At 41.9% G+C, this 18,040-nt stretch overlaps 1 protein-coding gene across 2 annotated transcripts in view; it reads right to left on the reverse strand.

The window, feature by feature from the left end:
• Mctp2 (multiple C2 and transmembrane domain containing 2) overlaps positions 1 to 14,040 on the reverse strand; it is a 226,109-nt gene extending 212,069 nt beyond the window's left edge. Inside the window, exon 1 of one of the 2 annotated variants that reach the window (XM_063249970.1) lies at positions 13,881 to 14,040. The gene's annotated coding sequence lies outside the window, so the exon portion shown is untranslated. The remainder of the gene's footprint in view (positions 1 to 13,880) is intronic. The other variant, XM_063249971.1, reaches the window with a different exon arrangement.
• Positions 14,041 to 18,040: the final 4,000 nt, after the last annotated feature.

Raw genomic sequence — 18,040 nt, forward strand, 5'->3', positions numbered from 1 at the left:
ATAACACATTTATTGCCCTATGACAGGGATGTGGGTAACTTCATGTATAGGCTACAGAGCATAAAATTTGGTAACGATCATTAGTCCTGGAATAGCCTCACTAGAGGCCTGGAAGTAAATGGTAAAAAGTAACCATGGTGAGGATGAAGCATCTTTTATCTGCCTATATCTGTTTTTTTCCAAATCATTTAGTAATAGAATAACTCACTCTTCTTATCATCTTTACAAACCACAGTGAACACCTGGTAATAAAGCCCTTGACTCCCACAGCAGGGTGAAGCCCACATAACTGATCTTTAAACTATCAAGCAAGAGCTAAAGCTCCCCCAGAACTGGGCATGATGTATGGTCTGCAAGCCCACCCTCTTCAGCCCCCTTCCCATTAACATTTGGATTTCAAAAAGCAAAGTTCTCTGAGGATCCCAGAGGTAGCTGGTAGCCCCAGTGTGTCAAGAGCAAGACATGGCAAGAAGGAAGGCTTCCAAGAAGCCTTTGGGAGGAACTCACTGAAGTACATCTGGTCCCCTTTGACGTGAGCAGATCTGAATGTCTGAGTCAGATGCTAAAATTTCTGAAAATGAATTAAAATGAGTCAGGAAGCAAGTACTCCTCCTACATGTGTGTGCGTGGACGCAACACACACCACCCCAAGCCCTTCCTAACCACTAAGAAGTTTCTAGAATGTAAATTAATGAATATTTCATACACGTATGGAAAGCATGCTTCAGCTGAAGAATATATTTCTAAACCTTTCAATGATTTGTTAAAGTGATCTTTGCCAAGATCATGCAGTATTTTTTTTTTTTTTTTTTTTTTTTGGTCTCCAAATACTCAAAAGGATTGCTTACTACCAAAGACTGTAGTTGACCTCATTAGTATATTATTTGTAAAGCATTCCATTATAGCAGTTTCTTTCAAATGAAAAGGTAGAAAACTCAATCATCAATATTAAAGCCATCTATCTTTTAAAAAGGTTATATTGATTTCCCCCACCACTCTGATTCATCAATGCCAGTGTCAGCTTGCTGAAGAGGTCACTCTCACGTAACAGCTTAAATTGATAATCCCCAAATGTACTTTCCCAATTTTCTATCATGTCTCATTCTGTGCATTTTGCAACTCTACTCAGGGGATCAGTTAGATAAAGGCTGTGAGTGATTACAAGCATCCAAATGAATCTCCCCACTGGGCTAAGATATTCTAAATGTGCTTTAAATATGAGGCAATTATTAGTTTATATTGAAGTAAGTGAACATGATGCATTACAGTTCGTTTAAGCTAAAATAAATCTTCCCAACATCAATATTATAAAACAAGGACAGTAGCAACTATCGCAGCTTCTTCTTCTGTAGATCATGGAGAGCTGAAAAGTGTGTGCAATGCCACACAGTCAATACACAGCAGGGTCCCAGCAAGCCAGCTCTATGTTCTTGATGTTTATGCCATCTTGCCTTTAGATGTCTGTTACCCAATTTCCTGAGTCGACTGTTTCACATTGTATTTTTCTAATATATACTGCATAGCAAAGGGTCCCTCCAAAAATTTCTAGGAGGCTTCTCATTGTCAGAAGAGCAGGAAAAAATAGTAAAAGATCACTTCTGGCAATCTCTACAAGTCAATTTCTATAATCCTTTCCCTCAAACCATATTTTTCCTCCTCTCCCATACTATGTAGAACTTTCTTGTCTATAATCCTCACCAAACCCTACATAGAACTACTAAGAATCTGAATAAAAAAAAAAAAAAGATGACTCTGGGCTTTTCTAGGAAAACAAGGTTTTGGACAGGAACTAACTATGTTCTCTATCATTCCATTTAAACTTGAAATTATAGCTCATACTTCTTTTTTGGCAATCAGAAATGTAGTCATGAGAGTTCAAGGAAACTGTTAATTAGATTTCACCTTCCAAAGACAGCCTTTAAAGATACTCCCATTGGGGCTGGGGGTTTAGGTCAGCAGTATAAGCACCTGCCTTGCAAGTGTGCGGTCGTGAGTTCGATCCCTGGTACTGATAAAAATGAAAAAGACAAAAACAAAAAGATACTCCCATCAATAGATATTTAGGAAACACTATCAGCTTGCTTCCCCAATTAGCCTGCTTACATGAAATTATGCTGCAATCATCAAGAGAATACTAAATCTGGAATCTAGCACTATAGATAAGAGGTATGTGCGTAGAGGTCTCATATCAGTTTTCTGATTGAGACAGTATTTAAGAGGTAAAAAGGAAAAATATCTTACAAACAAAAGAAAAAATCTAAAGAAGTTATTGTTTTGCTTGTTTTAAAGAGAGGCAGTGCCTAGAATCTTATCTATAGAAATAGCCTCAAGTTTGGTAAGTATACTCAATTTAAAATCTCTTATTTTTCCCTCAGATGTATCTGTATTTTGCTTTTGATGGTGATGTGGTTTTTCTCCAGTAGCAGAGTGTCACATCCTACCTCTGCTCTTTTATTTTTATCTTGATCAGAACGCAACGTAGGACAAAACAGCAGGCGATAGGTATCTGATCTCTGGGGAAAAGTTGCCAAAGCATGTGGATGCTATCTCACCCAGACCTTAAAAAATGTGTTGGCAAGTTTCCAGGTTCCCTCTTTCCTTGATAACAGAAATCTAGGAATTATCTGTCACATTCAAGGCATATACTCCTAATATTCAGAGCCCCTCAAAGTACTTCAGCTCCATTTTACAAGGGGGGAAACTTAGATACAGTAAAGTTCTAGAGTCAATATATGGCAGTGCTGACCCTGTGTTTGTCTCAACTCAAAACCAAGGTTTTTGCAGGTATTGGGGTGCTTGGAGTCGGGGAAGCCATAGCTTGAAAGGAAGTTTCTTAAGTGCTCATGCCCCATTCATACTTCACCAAACAAGGCCTACAGGAAGGCTTGTGGAACTAAGAAACAAACCTCAAAACTTTGATCTGCTTACTCATTTCTACCGCATGCATCTCTCAAGTCCTTCCAATCTCAAACAGAGAAGTTGACAAAATCAGAGACAAAGACACCAAAAGCTTCTTAAAACTTCAAAATGTTAAACAAATTAAAGACATTTTTCCTAACCTCATAACCAAAGACAAATTTTTAAATGATATTTTAAAGACAACAAAAAAACACTATTATCTTGCCATCCAATTAGCCCCAGTAACATTTTTAAAATGGCATGCCTTAGGAAATGGTTACCTTACAGAGGCATGTGAAGAAAATAGACCTAGATCTTTTCCATAAAGGGCAACTAGCATATTTCTAGTGTTCATTTCCAAGAGAAAAAACTGTACATATGTAGTCTACATATATACATTCATACACCAGTAAATAGTGAAAATATATGTGCATATGAAAAGCAACTTGCTCTGTAATATTTCTTTAGCATGCAATTTAAAAGCAAGAATATCAGTGCTTTATAAGAATTAAGTTGGTCAGAACTCACCCAAAGCCACAGACAAGAAACATTTGCCAGGAAGGGGCCAATCTGACTCGCCAGATTCCGGTTATGATTGCAAACCAGAGAAACTACTAAAATCACACACACACACACACACACACACACACACACACACACACACACATCACCGAGTATTGCTCAGCAAAATTTACATTCAAAATAAGTTAACCAAAACTAACAGGTTTTCATTCACAACATAGCCTCAGTGACTAGGCTTCCTGTTGGAATGAACATAAGCAGTGCTGATGAGTGCTTTGCTCAAACCTCCTTGAAGTTTTACAAGGGACATGAGGTCACAGAGTGCTGGGGAGAGTCAGTTATATCCTCTGGGTTTCCACTGACGCCCATGGCAGCTCTGGCATCTGCTGACAGATCCTAAGAAATCAAAATCAGGGACTTTTCCATCTAGTGAGCAGGGTTTCCCAGGAAGGGTCTCAGAAGCCCTCCTGGAGACATAAGGCATATTGAGAGAAGTAACTACTTCTCCAGGATCCTAACAACCAGAACTTAAACCCTTCTGTAAACCATGGACCCTGAAAAGACTGAAGTTGATAAACACACTCAATCCTAATAAACACGTAAATAATTAGCAGAAAAGTACCTAGATCTAAACAGTAGCACCACAAGAATGTGATCTGGGTTATGACATATTGACATCTGTTTATGTTTAAAAACTTACATCACTTAAAAGCATAAAAACCCAAGGAGGTTGTTCTTACACAAGCATCTAGGAATTAAGTGTGTTCATTACATGTAAGCAATGGCCTACTTCCTTCCACAAACTGATTTTAACATTTACGTGTTCACAGCATCACATGGGTCAAATGAAGGACAGAAAACTTTCCAGAATATTCAGCTTTGGGTGCTCAGCAATCACCCGGTAGAAAATTGCTGTAAAGGAATCTCTCAATCTCTGTCTCTCTCTCTCTGTCTCTCTCTCTGTCTCTCTCTCTGTCTCTTTCTGTCTCTGTCTCTCTCTGTCTCTGTCTCTCTCTCTGTCTATCTGTCTCTCTGTCTCTCTCTCTCTCTGTCTCTCTCTCTGTCTCTCTCTCTGTCTCTTTCTGTCTCTGTCTCTCTCTGCCTCTGTCTCTCTCTCTGTCTCTCTGTCTCTCTGTCTCTGTCTCTCTCTGTCTCTGTCTCTCTCTCTCTCTGTCTCTCTCTGTCTCTCTCTCTGTCTCTTTCTGTCTCTGTCTCTTTCTGTCTCTGTCTCTCTCTCTGTCTCTCTGTCTCTCTCTCTGTCTCTCTGTCTCTCTCTCTCTCTCTCTCTTTCTCTCTCTCTCTCCTTCAGGCCACACAAGTCCATCCCACAATAGGCAAGATTCCAGGGTTTCACTGATGTGCCATTTAAGTGCTCTCTCCTGAGCTTTAAAAGGTCTCTTCTCAGCATGGAGTCTTGGAATGAAAGAATCAATTACCTCCCCGCAAAAAGAGAATTTCTGGAAAATGAGTTGGAATGGGTCACAGAGACCCTCCAGTCTTGTATTCACACAGCTTCACTAAGAAGCCAGGCAGAGATGAACAGCTGACGTGGGACTAACTTGAAGTGGAACAACAGACAAAACAAGGAAGAGGCTTATGTCAGAATTTCAAATCATTGAGTAACCTTGCAAAAGCTACTGACTTTCAATTCTCATTGTTCCTTTCTGCAAAATGGGAATAACTCCCACCTGACAGAGATAGCAGGGCAATAGAGGGACCAAGAGAATGTTCCTACAAGTAAACGCTCAGCAGTGTCAGGTAGAAGCACAATGAATGAAGTACATAGCAGCTGATTCTGCCTGTCTGGTAATCCAGAGAAAGCAACTAACTTCTTTCCCCAGGTGAAAATAAAACAAAACTCTCAAAGACAAGATACTATTGACATCTGAACTAAGCAACAAGTTAGTGAGTTAGCAACTTGGATTTATGATGCTAAACCTGGAAAGTAGTTACAAATGTGACCCAACGCCAATGTATTCTTAATAACCACAGCCACACCTACCTGTGCAAACTGTTTTTAGTGCACTAAAAGTTCATGTTTAAAGACAATTCTCCTTGTACACTCGCAGTCCTGCCATGTCTTCTGGTTCAAATAGTAAAAAAGCAAACTTGCTGAGAACCTTCTTTCTTATCTCTTCCTAAAGTTCCGTGTCACAGTGCCAGCTCACATGAGACTCAAGGGAGTGAAAGATATGTCAGCGAGGTTCTACCTGCTTAGACAGGCCTAGAATAACGAAGGCAGGTCTGCCAAGGATTCCTACAGAGTTCAAAGCACTCACGCTTGGGGGAAGGAGGTCGGGATGGGTAAACCAAAGAAAAGCTGTGGAAGAAGGGGAGATTGCTGCAGACGAGGAAGAAATGCAGGCTTCTTCCTGCAGCTAACGAAAACAGTTCAGGGGAAGAATGACAAGCAAATTTGTAAGCAGAAAATTATGAACACGCTCGATCCAATAGACCTTGTCACCAACTGCTCCTTTGAGAGGAGTAAGAGAGCCTGTGTCAGGAAGCTTACAAATTAAAGACCAGCCTGGGCAACTTCCTGACTTCGCAATCCCTCAAAATGAAAAATAGGGGGGTGGGGATGCAATTCATTGAGAAAGTATTGGGTCAATCCCCCATACTACAAAGAAAAAAGAGGAAGACAACTTCTGTCTCTTGGCACAGGTTATTCATGGGGTGGCAAAGCTGGCTGACTCCCAACGTCACTTGCAGACTATAAACCTAGGAAGCTAAGCTAAGTAAATATCTTTTACATTAAGCAAGACTGATGGTTCAAGCAATATCATGTTCTTCTCTGGTATACTACCTGAGACTAAACTATCACATGTTTTAGACTAGTAAAAACAGACACTTCAACCAAGCAAGGATCACATAAAGATTACTTTGTTGTTGTTCCTGGTTCAGGTTAGGTGAGGCTATTTGTTTTAGGATTTTTGTTTCTAGCTTGGTGCACACGCCTTGCTTTGTTTTCCCCGTCACTTCCATTATTTCCTGAGCTGAAGACACTGTGTGTAGCACTTCTTAGGCCCCAGGCACAGTCCCAGGACACGTTTAGTGCTTTCCTTTTGGGGGCTGCTCCTTTAGTACACAAATCTCTCCTGAATGTTCTCATCCCTTTGCCAACACTGCACAAACAGAGCATCAAGGAGCTACCTGAATTTTCAGTTCCTCCAAAGTAGCCATCCACCTAACATCTTGGTCTCAAGGTGCATCCACAAGGCATGTAAATAGACACAGGAGCTTAAATATCACATGATTTCTGAGAAACCCGAAATAAAAATGCAGAGCAAAATAAAAGATGTGTGATAAGGGAGATAGATCTTTCTCGAATGGGAAGAGGATCAAGAGATGGAGGGAGGTGGAAAGGAGAGGAAAAAAGGGACTGAAAAAGGAATTAAGATGTCCCGTGAATGTGCCAACTCCCCACGTGACTGTAATCATAATGTATTGCAAACACGCACTAATGAAAATTTAAATACGTTTTAGAACTCTTAAAAAAAAGCCATCCATTGATTTCTCAAAACCATTCAGGTAGCAGAAATACCTCACTCTGCATTCATGCCCCTGCCCCCTGAGCTCCTTACCCACAGCTTCTCTGGACCACACCTGCTACCCCCTCGTGCTAAGGGCAGGTGCACTGCTTGGCTGCCCCTCCCACTTGGTCCCAGTGCACCTGTGCCTCAGCCTTCATAAACACTGCTTTCATTGTAGTCACTCATCAGGTGTCTGATCCCCCCAAGCTGTTAATTCTGAGGGGGCATAGGGACCTATTTCATTCACAACTAAAATTCTGGCACACAACTTGCACAGTACATGATCAATGAATCATTTCTGTTTAAATATCAAATATTTTTTCAGGTACTTTTTAGCACAAGTCTTAAATAAGCCTTTTACTTAATTCTGAGTACCTAAAGAAACCTATGAATCCTATCTAATATTAATCTCTTAACATGTGTATCCGCAGCCACTACAAAAGGGCACTGGCCAATAGGTATAGCATTCAAAATGATAGCTCATTTACATGATACATGATTCACATAAAGAAAAAATGACAGATTTTCACAATAGAAAATAACAAGGTAAAAGTATTTACTACAAACACTTTGCCTTCTCAAAATGATATAGGATGAACTTTTGAAAACCAGCTGCCAAAAAGCTCTCAGCCACCCTGCTGGGCTTTTGTTTGTTTTTTCTACCTCAAAGACTTTCTCCCAAAAGCCAAGTGTCAAGCAGTCAGGCAAGGTAAAGGCCAACAGGAATGGAGAATTTATCTCTGCCCTTAAAGAATAAGCAACAATCAAGCTTTTTCACCTTTTACTTCAAGACATTGCAATGCGTTTACATCCTTCCTGGCCAGAGGGAAAATTCCAAATTTCCTTTGTGACCTGGCTCTCCACCATTTAATTGTGGATATTATGAGGTTATTATATCAACTGAACCATTCAATCAGTTGATAATTACTCAGTTGCTCAGCTATCACCTAAAGATCAGTTCTTTCCGATCTCTACACTGCAAACATCTTTCCTGGACTCCGGACCCTTCCTTGATTCAGTTTCCATCCTTGGGTCACCTGCACATTACAATGTCACAGCATCCATGGAATTCATAATGCACTGAATATAGCCTTCTTTCTCCAATACTAATTTGCATTATTGGCACGAGCCTAATGCCCAGGTCCATCACTTCCTTTGCTCTCAGTTCCTCTCGTAGCTTTCTCTCAAATCCTTCTATGCTTCTGCTTCCCTACTGAATTAAGTCTAGCAATGTCACTTCTGAATGGCAATAACTCGAGCCCTTTCCTGCTCTGTTACAGCCAGAATGACAGGGTGTCTAACTCTGTTCCCCACAGTGTCACTCTACTAGGCCAGAGGGCCCAGATGTGTTTGGCAATCTCTGTATCTCTCAGGTACCTAACACAACATCAGTACAATGAGGTAGGCACTCTTTGCCACAGGAAGAAAAGAAGTCCTGGGAGACAGCAGGTACGCACAGATAAGGTTGTGCTGTCCACCATAAATTCAAGGTAATATTTGTCTCTGGAGGAAAAGCAAAGACAATAAATAACCTAAAACTCATACTCAAGGACAAATCAGCATTCCACATGCCCCCATCTCCACTCATACCCATATTCTTATTCATGCCGTCTCAAATTATGGAGCTATTCCAATGATAAATTATACTGAATTCTGGACAATATTTTCTTTCAAAGAAAACAACTGAAAATGTAATACATATTTCTTCTGGATGCCTTCAAACACAAAATCACCTTCAAGCCCACTTTGTCCTTAGAAAGAAGGCTGGCTTGGAGAATAGGCTAGCATCCTGTCCTCAGTATGTCTATCAGTGGTAGAGTGCTTGCCTAATGTTTGCAAGGCCCTGGGTTCAATTCCCAGCACTGCAGACAGGCAAGCAGACTGGAGGGATGGATGGACCGATGAATGGATACAAAGAATCTTAGCACTTCTAAAGAAAGCTGCCTTCTGGTCCCTGCCTGGAAACCAGCACCATGTGTGGGCTGTTGGTGGAGTGGGGACAGCCAGACCCAAGCCTCTCTCCATGAGCCAGCATCATTCACAGACTGTAGGGGCAGAGAACCAGTTAATCCCCACCTGGAAACCTATCATTTTCATTATTTTCTTGAGTTAGCTTTTATTGTCTTTTGTTTTGTTTGTTTATGTTAAATCTGATGGCATGAGCAGCTATTTAAAAGATAAGACATTATGGTAGCCACTTTGGATTTACTGTTAGCTTATTTTGAAGCTCTTTATTGCATTCATTGTTTTGTTTTTATTGTTTCTGCTCTATTCTGTTCTGCTCAATTTTTACTGTGTCCAAAGGCAAGTGCAAGCTATTTGGATGACAACAATAGGCATCATGGTAACTACTGCTGATTTCCTAAGGTTTAAGTCCTATCTCAGTAATACTAGTTTATCTTGACTGGTTTTATTGTTTTATTTTCCTTGGTTTTATCCTCTTTAAAATAAAATGTTTTAAAAAATGAAGCAAAAAAAAAAAAAAAAAAAAAAAGAAAGAAAGCCACCTTCTACATTCACTAACAACAGCAATCCATAGAAGCTTATTACTAAGCTATAGGAAGGGTCCATTCTGTGTTATACAATCATATATATGCAGTCAAGTGCACTCACTTGTGAAATTTGTAAAACTTGCATCAGGAATGAATGACAATAAAATTCTTCCTTTCTAATCTGGGAATTTGTGCCTCCAGAAACTCTCTCAAAAACCAGAGTGGTCAGGAAATGACAAGAATTTTAAATAACTCATACTACACCACACACAATCTCAGGCATGCTTTTCAGATGCTAATACAGCAGCAGCATCCAAGAAGACCTTCCCAAGTAGAAGGAGATAGAAATTTCTAGAATCAAACTCCTTGTACTTGAATCCTGGCTCAGCCATTTTGTAAATGTGAGACCATGGAGAATCACCTTTATTGCTCTCTGTCTTGGTTTTCTCACATTAAACTTTAATTGCTAAGAACTATGTCTCACTTTACTGATGACTGAGGAAAAACTATTTTTTAGTACAGTGTCTGACACAACATGAGTGCTCAATACTGCCAGTGATAATAATACAAATTGTTATTACATTGGTTGGGTATTTCTCTTCAAAATACTGAAACACAAGTTTTTCAGTTTGGATTTTTTAGATTTTTCAGATTTTTGAATATTTACAAATACAGCATAAAGTAAAACGGGAACACATCCAAGTCTAAACGTATCCATTTATTTTTCATGTATATATAACCTCCAAGTCATTTTATACAATATTTTAATAATATTGTACATGAAATAGAGTTCCATGCCAATGGAATTTTCTATGCATAGTATGATGCTGACCCCTCAAACCATTTTGATTTTGGAGCACTTTGGATTTCAGATTAGAGTACTGAACCTGCATTACAATAACCCGGGATTAGCATCAGTGTTAATTTTAATTCCCTCCCTTGATCTGCACAAGGGACAAAAGGGATCGCAAGCCACATATACTCCTTAAAAACAAAAAGAAAGAAAGAAAAGAAAAAAGAAAGAAGACTGTCTTTCTCTTTGTGTGTGTGTGTGTGTGTGTGTGTGTGTGTGTCAAGGTTCAAACTCAGGACCTTGTGCTTGCTAGGCAGGTACTTATACTGCTGAGCTAAATCCCAGCCCCTGAAAGTTTGTCTTTTTTGAGACAAGATTTCACTGCACAATTCAAACTGACCTTAACTCACTCTGTACTCGGGCTGGCCTAGAACTCATAGCACTCCTCCTGCCTCAGCCTCCTGTCCCTTAAATTCTAAAAAGCAGTAGTTTCTAAACTTTTGCATGAATCTCAGTCATCTGGGGTGCTTAAAACAGACTTTGGTGCTTCAGATTCAGAGCTGCTGCTACTGAATATGTGTACAGAATGGTGGGAGGTATCTAACAAGTTCATCTCAGTGTAGGAGCTGCTGATCTGGAAAGACAGAGTGAGAAACACTTAGGGACATCCCCCTGTCAGTGAAGAACAGGCTTTAGCTCCAAATGTACAGGGCTTTCTAGGGCCTTCTGCCCACCTAGAATGTCCTTTGCAGACTGCACCTCAGAAACTTCTCCAATGACTCCAAACTGAGCTTAAGCATTAGACACTCCATGAGGCTCCCACAGCATTGCCATCCAGGCACCTAAAACCCCACACAGTGGGCAGTCAAACCAGTTCCAGGAGACCAGGAGCTCTTATGCATTTACCTCAGTCTTGAGACATGGAAAGATCTTCAGTAAACAGTAACTGATAAAGAGAAATTTGGGACAGCCAAGGGACAAAGACTTCCCCATGGAACCAACCAGTCTAGCAGGTGTCAAATAGTATCTAGTTGTTAGCTGGACAGGCGTAGAATCGTTAATCACCCAGGGATTGCTGCCACCGCAGTTGGCAATGTCTTCTCCCTCAGGAGTCCACAAGGCCTTTGCCTCCAGCCACACTTTGCCTTGTACTCTTTGGAGGTAAGGAAACTTCAGTTTTAAACTTCTAACCAGCAAGGCCCCCATGGGTACCACTGGCTGCTGGGAGTGCTGAGTATTCTCAGGAGAGGAGAAGCCAGGTTGCAAACAGGAAGCACGGCTATATAAACATTTCTGGTAAATTGCCCAATAAGACTGCCAGTTGAAAATGATAGAAATTTCCAACAAGTTATCTCTTCTTTCCTTCTAAATAAATACGTGATATTATACCCAATTTTGTATTAATATTCTTAAATAATATCACCAAATTGTTACCTTTCAAGGTTCACAAAATATACAACTGCGTCTGGTCCTTTGGATTGCCTGAAAATTTCCAAATTTATCATCTACTTACTCCCCATCAGAACACTTCAGCCAAGACAAGCACACTTTATAAACACGTCCTACAAAGATTTTGGATACTTCTAAGGAGAAATTCAAGAAGTCTTGTGATTTTATTGCCAAATGAAGATAGAGAAAAAAGTTGAAGCCAGGCATGATCCAGGCAGAATAACCTATTTGATGCTCTTCACACAGTAAAAGCCTTATCTCAACAATTAACTGACAAGATTTCAAAGTATGTTCAGTATGAGTCTTTCGATTTTCGTGTATAATTACATGACAAGGAAGATTTAGGAAGCATGTGTTCTCCATAACAGAAAATATCACTATACTCTAAATTCTAAGTAACTTTTTAAACTCCCATTTTGTACAATATAATAACTTAGACAATCACTTTTGTAATTTACAGGCACTTACAAAGTGTTATGGGTCATTTAGTCAAAAGTTCAATTAGGAATTGTGGGATGCCTTGCTAAGATTGCCCAGGATAGTAACCTATACCTCTAACGATCGGCTTAAGGAAAAATGAATCTTGTCTTTTAATATTAGACACATCCAAGCATGAGTCTAGCTTTATACACAACTTAGAAACAGTATTCATAGTTTTACTAATTGGCCCCACTTGGATCTGTTAGGCCCTTAAAAACATGTTAAGAAAGACACATAATAAATTTAACCTTTAAAATAGTTGTTCATCTGTGGTCCAGATAGGTCACAGCTGAGCCACACAAGAAAGATGAAAACAGTGCTTATTTTATTCAAGACAGACTAACCCCCAAGAGGTGAATTTCATGACAATAAATTTGAATGCTAATTTCCAGTAGGTCTGCCAGGTATCCTGTCTCCATACCAGTGTGAAATATCAAACACATTCACAATCAGTTTCTAGGTCAACCACTTACACTGCACAAATTACTGTCTTGCTCCTCGCCTCGGATTCTCATTAGTCCAGGGGAACAATTTCTACTTCGTGTTTTGTATTCCACCAGGTAAAAGTGCCTAGTAATTGATTTTTTCCCTTCTTTTTCTGCAGTCCTGGGATGGAACTCGGACCCCTTGTTTCCGTGCTAGGTAAACGCTCTACTACTGAACTTCATGGCCAGACCCACAGTTAATTTCTGATGACTTTGAGGATGATTTTGATAATTGTGACTGATCAAGTTAATGACAAACACTCTTGAAAGATTGGCCTTTCCTCTCGCATAAGTATCAGTGATTAAAGAGATGCCTGTGCTCAGGCCCATCCCCTCAGTAAGGAATGAGAACCCCTCTTTGTCTCAGCACCTGTGCTACAAAAGCCCAGAGCAGCCTGGCTTCTGCAGAAACTTGAGCTTCATAGGAACACAACATTTGTTCAATTAAATGCTGCAAATCCGACCCCTCCTGCCAAAAAAAAAAAAAAAAAAAAAAAAAAAAAAAAGTTTCTAGGAAGCATAGTCCGTAGAACTCCCTTAATAAATAGTGATGAAATTGTGTCTGCGAAACTGGTAAAGCACCTGGATTCACTGGGAAGCTGGGTGGCACCTGGGAGTCCCCGTGCCAAGGGGACTTTCCCGGGCACAAGCATGTTAGCATCCAGAGCTGCTGAAACCTTCCAGCATCCACGGAAGTTCGTGCAGACGGCGCGCGGGGTTGATGGGGGGGGGGGGGAGATCCTATGTAAATCCAATCCTTTTGAAAGTCATCAGAACAGCATAGGGCTGTGCCGGGGAGACTCATCTATAGACTTACTCTAACGCTTCCCGCCGTCCTGTAACTGAGCAAAAGCAGCCCCACGAGCCAGAGCTGAATCTCCGATCTCCAGAAGAAAGCGCATCAAAGTCCCCCCAGGCGAGGGACTGACCTCCGCCGTGGCAGAGAGGTGACTAACGCCACTGCGCCCGGGAGGTCTGAATGTGTGACCTTTAAAACGCAAAGAAATCCCGGAGCCGGCTGCCTCCCCCTCGCGCGCTCCTCAGCGCTCCACGCCCTGAATTCCTGCTTCTGGTCCTCCAGAAACCTCTCCGGCCCCAGCAGCCACGGGGCAGCGAGTCCCCCGAGTGTCCATCCCGGCTCGGCCCCTCGATCGCCAGCAGACCCCCACCCCAAGAGCGCAGGAGCCCGGCCCGCGCGCGCCCAGGTGCACGGACGCTCGCCCCTCACCTGCGCGGGACCCGCCGCCGCGGCCGCCGTGGCTGTCGTCGCTGACCCCGAGCGCTGGCGCGGCGGGGCTGGGGCATCACCGGGGCGGCCGGACTTCCTCGCGGCCGCGGAGCCCCGCCTTCAGGGGGTGGAGGCGGCGCGTCACCTTCCAGCCGCCTCGCGGCGCGCGGGCGCAGCTCGGCCAGGTGTCAGCAGAAGGTGTCAGCGCCGACTGGGTGCAGAGCGGGGAACTGAATCACTCTCCTGCCCTGGCCCACAGGAAGAGGAAGGTGTGTCCCAAAAGTCCCAAGTGAGGAAAGAGGACGAGCGTGGTTAATAACCCTTCCCTCACTGATGGCCAGAGGAGTTCACGCTGCTCCAGTGGCCCCCTAAAAAAGATCAGGAGGCACAGCGCGGGCTCTTTCTACCGCCGCAACCCTGGGAAGAGGTCCTCAAGCCAGGCAGCCTGTCCCACACGTGCCACGTGTGCGCGATTGCTCGTGAGAGCCAGCTGCCCAGTAAGCAGAGATTCGCCCTCTGGGTCGGGTTCCCTGTCTGTAAGCGCGAGCAGGTGGGCAGGCCCTGCAGCTGCCCTGAGCACTCGGTTAATCCCCTAGAGGTTTTCCTGCAGTCATCGTCACTAAGCTGCTTAAAGAATTTGCCTTTTGCTCCCTTCTCCAGCATTTTTTTCCCCTCTTTTTCTTCCCCTTGTGATCTTACTTCAATGTGTGTTGTTTTAGTGGTCGGTTGGTTTCTTTTTCCACCTTTGGCGAGGCTGGGTCTCATGGGCATTAAGAACTGTGCTAAAGCAGAGCAGAGCGCTGGGGGGCTTAGGAGGACACACGCAGGACAGATCCCTGCGCGGGGGAGGGGGGGAGCTGGTCCTCAGAAAATAGCGGTGGCTAAATCAGCTGTGGGAGAGATGTGGAAGGGTTGTGTAGGTTGTTCTGGGAATAGGAGGTGTATCAACTGAGCAGTTTAATTGATGTCTCTCCAATCAAATGATTAAGAGCTCTGGTGTGGAGTCAGGAAGACCTCAAATCCTGGCAGAGCAGTCAATGTGTGAATGGGAGGGTTCATTATGCTGGTCAAAATCGCAGCTTTCCTTTTGAGGAGGTGAAATTGAAATAGGGCTATCTCATATGGTCTGAGAAATGATAAAGCGAATCCCTGGTGCATGGAAACCACTTCAAAAGGCTGGTTTATGATTATGCCTACTAAGGTAGGAAACGGAGGTGTAAACATTTGGAAAACGCGGCCACCTACAAGGTGATAGAAAACAGGTGCATCGTCATTAGAACTACTTATAATAGCTGCGGCAGAGGGAGACAACTTTGCATGAGTCTGGCTCGGCTTGTAACGTGTTGGTAGGTACAATGGGATCCTATGTTTTGGGATATCTGTGACACAGTTTAGAATATCCTTGGAGCAATGGATCCGATCTGCGGCAGAGAGGGCAAGCTGAGGCCTTGGCTAATCTGATCCCACTGTGCAGATCATTGGTCTCCTGTCACAGGGCAGAGGCAGCCAGGAAAAACAGGGTAAGTGGAAGAACAGAGCGATCCATGTACCTTTCAAGCTGACTAATAATACAAACGAATTAAAATAGCAAGAGAACCCACACAAAAAGCTTTCTACTCTGACTCTTACTCCAGTGAAGTTCCTGTTTTGTGGTTCCGGCTGCCCGACCGCAAGCTGAAAATGACTCCCAGCATTCTGCCATGGTTAAAAGCTATAGAAAGTGAAACGGTTAAACATACCGGAAATCTAAGGTGCAAGTCCTCCTCCTCTGCCCCGCTTCTTTAGGTTGCTTTGTTGTTTCATCTCTGCCTTTTAATGGTCCAGACATATTTTCACCTGGAGAATGATATTGTTGCTTTGACCAGCTGCATTGCTGCATAACCACAGCGGCACTTAGAATAGCAGCTGGACTCATATGTGGCTGATACATTTTTAATGTACTGTCACTATATTGAAATTCTTAATTTAAACGAGTTTTGTACCAACTCTCACATTATGGGCAGAGTTCAATGTCATAACTGCTTTTTTAAGAAAATGAAGTCTTTAATTTATAATAGGCAGCCCTTTCTCTCTCTCTCTCTCTCTCTCTCTCTCTCTCTCTCTGTCTCTCTCTCTGTGGCTTCATAATTTATAACTGCAGCAAGATATTTGACCTCTTAAGAAACAGCCCTATCATGAAACTACACAAGTCTATGGAGATTAAAGAAGACATTGTTGAATAATCAATGGATCACAGAAGAAATTAGGGAATTAAAGAATATTCCTGGAATCAAATGAAAATAGAAGCACAACATAGCAAAACCTATGGGATGCAATGAAAGCAGTTCTAAGAGGGAAATACATTTATAGCTGTAAATGCATACATAAAACAAAAATAGTGGCTCCAAATAGCCCAATGATGAATCTCAAGGTCTTAGAAAGACAAGAGCATCCAAACCTGAAACTAACAAGAAGGAACAAATTATAAAGATCAGAGCAGAAATTACTAAGATTGAGACAAAAATATATACAAAAGATCAGTGAATCAGAGATGTCTCTTTGAAAGGATGGGAAGAACCAGGAAGTAGGGGAGAGAATGGGGAGTAAAAAGGATGGGCGCTGCGTGTACCAATTCTACGTGATGAATGCATTTACTACACATAGCAAACATGAACTAATAAAAATTGCCAGGAACAAAGAAACAGGCCCGGTGTCAGTGTGACAATCAAAGTGAAGATTTCCCACTTTCAGATACAATTGCTTTTACATCTTAGGCAATGGATGCTTGGTTCCATGGCAATCCTATAACACTACCTGTTCTTTCATATTTTAAAGGCAGTTGTGTCTTCTGCTATCCCCATGAGCTCCTTTGCTATCACCTCTCCATTCCCTATCACTCAGAAACACTGCCATGGAATTATCTCAGCAATGTCACTGTGCCTGGTTCTATGAGCTAAGAGAGCCATTTAAAAGGGGCAATTTAGGGGTTAGAGAACTATTCTCTAAGGAAGAGAACACTTTATCTGCAAATGTATGGAAGTTCTGGCTCTGCTCAAAGGAAATCACAACAGGCCTCCTGGGGTCACACTTCTACAGTGCAGTGTATGTACCATGCAGTTTATGCAGCACAGCTCCCAGTGGAGTCAAGACTGCTCTGTTGAGTACTATTCCTTAATTAAATGCCCCCAAAGTTTGTGTACTTTGCTAGCATTTTCTTCTTCACTAGTGCTTATCATTTCTGGACCTGTAAAAAAAAAGTAGAAAAACATTTGGAACATAAACGTGCAGAGCTAGATGTATAAGCAGGTGAAATGAATGCAATAGTTAAGGCAAATTCTGTTCTATTGTCTAAGAGGCAGATGTGTAGCATGTACCATAAGGAAATGTGTACATGGTATTTGTTTGTTATATGGTATTGAAAAAAATGCTGGTCCTTTTATTGTGCAAACAGTCTTTGTTATTCCATTTACACAGTGTTTATTGTCTGTTGTTTAATTTTTGTACTCTCCTTTTAATGGTAGCAGGTGTGGAGATTACATTTGTGCCCCCTCCAGACCTGGCTCTGTTAATTGCTAGCTTAATGTTTTTCTCCAAGTTTTCCTTTTCTTTCACAAGGCAGTGGCCCTCAAAGAAAAATAAGTCCTCTAATTACCCAGAAAGAAGCCTTGCCGTAGCATCTTTCTTTGGAAACCAAGCCAGCATTAATTCTCTTAATAATTCTAGGTAACAAGTTCAAATGTGTAAACCAGTACTTAACACAAGATGACTTGTTCAACTCACAGGTAGGAAGTAACTCAGAGTTAGACTATTATATTACACTGCAGGAGAACTTTATGGTCCAGATGAACATCTTATAGGTTGCTTTAAAAAGATTAAAACTATTAAAAACACAGATTTGTCTTAAAGGATTTAACCCCTCAATCATCAGAAGCAAATTTACTGCTTCAGGCCAAGATTAGCCTTGCCCAACAGGACTCTCTAAGCACCTACATTTTTATGTCTGATGACCAGAGCTCTCTCCAGTCAGCTAACTGCTTATATCTTCCCCCAGACCAAGAGACAGTTCCATACTACAGGATGCAGAACTGCTGTGGCTACAGTTGTATTTTAGTATATGTGCTGCCAAAGCAACAGGACATTTGCATTTTAGTGAATGTTGGCAATGGTAATAGTGAAGAACT

The sequence above is a fragment of the Cavia porcellus genome, unplaced genomic scaffold (genome assembly GCF_034190915.1).
Source record: "Cavia porcellus strain 051 isolate PalLab524CR breed Dunkin Hartley unplaced genomic scaffold, mCavPor4.1 scaffold_6, whole genome shotgun sequence".
Lineage (NCBI taxonomy): Eukaryota > Metazoa > Chordata > Mammalia > Rodentia > Caviidae > Cavia > Cavia porcellus.